This window comes from Octodon degus, unplaced genomic scaffold (genome assembly GCF_000260255.1).
Source record: "Octodon degus isolate 3935 unplaced genomic scaffold, OctDeg1.0 scaffold00169, whole genome shotgun sequence".
Classification (NCBI taxonomy): Eukaryota; Metazoa; Chordata; class Mammalia; order Rodentia; family Octodontidae; genus Octodon; species Octodon degus.
The window spans coordinates 2,068,066-2,069,586 of record NW_004524745.1 but is presented as its reverse complement, the minus strand read 5'-3'; the positions used below and the strand labels follow the sequence as shown (position 1 = coordinate 2,069,586).

General features: G+C 34.5%; 1 non-coding gene across 1 annotated transcript; it reads right to left on the bottom strand.

Annotated features, from left to right (window-relative positions):
- Positions 1-597: 597 nt before the first annotated feature.
- Positions 598-696, bottom strand: LOC111813181. Its single transcript, XR_002818501.1, has one exon. It is a non-coding gene; the product is annotated as a small nucleolar RNA SNORA72 (small nucleolar RNA).
- Between the last annotated feature and the right edge of the window lie 825 nt (positions 697-1,521).

Sequence of the window (1,521 nt, the reverse complement as noted above, 5' to 3'; positions counted from 1 at the left end):
ATAATTTCACATTCAGTTTTATTAAAGAACTGTTGTTTACATATGAAGCTGGTTGTAACTCAGTTCCACTAAAGAGTTTGAGGGGTATTAGATCCTCTCTAAATTTCTGGTAGAGTTTAGTGTTGAATCCATGAGGACCCAGGTTTTTCTTTGTTGCCATTTTTTTTTAATTACTTCTTCAATTTCACTGACTGATATTGGTTTATTTAGAACTTTTATATCTTATTGATTCAGCTTTGGTAATGCATATGTATCTAGGAATCTGTCCATAGTATCTGAGAAAATTGACCTACTGGTTTACTAGGTATTGATGATCTAAATTTTTGCAGGATCTGTTGTGATTTTGTCCTTTTCATTTCTAATTGCATGGGTTTGGGTCTTTTCATTCCTTTTTTAAATAAGATTGACTAAGAGTTTGTCTATTTTATTTAATGTTTCCAAGAGCCAACTCTGTTATTCACTGATTTTTTTGTGTTGTTTTTATTAGTAAAAATATTTACAGTTCATTTACTGATAACTGTCAATTGCATAATTTCCAAACTTAGGTTACACAATCTTTGGACAAATCTGAGTATTAGTCCCAATTATTTGGATCTGGTTTATCACCAGCATTTGTAAAACCAGACCTAGGAAAAGATCTAGGTCTGGGGACACATGCATGGTCTTACTACAGCAAATGTTTGTGTTGTTTTTCAGGTCTTTTTTTTTGGGGGGGAGGGGTGGAACTCAGGCCCTTGTGCTTGCCAGGGAAGCACTTATTCTAATAAGCCATTTCCTCGGCCCCATTTTTTAGGTCTTGATTGAATTAATTTCTGTTCTAATCTGTATAATTTCCTCCCTCATATGTACTTTGGGTTTAACTTGCTGTTCTTTTTCTAGGCCCTTGAAGTTCAACATTGTTATTTATTTGTGCTCACTCAGTCTTTCTTATGTGGGAATTCATTGCTATGAATTTCCCTCCTAGAACTGTTTTCATTGTGTCTCATAAGTTCTAGTATGTTTTATTGGTATTATCATTTAATTATAGATACTGTCTAAGCCGAGCATGGTGACACATGTTTATAATCCTAGCATTCTGGAGGCTGAGACAGGATGATCACTTCTATTTGGAGGCCAGCCAGGGCCCAGACTAGTCTTTAACTTGCAGTAATTTTCTCGAGTGTTAGGATTACAGGCATGCATGACTATACCTGGAAAGGTTTTTTTTTTTAAATTTCTTCCACATTAATATCTCCTTGATTTGCCTTGATCAAGTTGAGGATTATGGTTGCCTTTTGCTTCTATATTTTATCATTTTCTATTTTTCATTTATTTGTTTGATTTCTGCATTAAGGCTTATAAATTACTTAAAGTATGCAGCTTTATTACTAATACCAAGACCTCTTTTAGGAAATGACTGTTTTTCAGAGATGTTTTAGAGGTGTAGCTGGCTTTTGACTTCTTGCTTCTTGTTTGGCTTGGCACCCAGTTCTTTGGTACTGTTCTTTAGTGTTGTTTGTGACTCCTAGACAATCTAGCTAT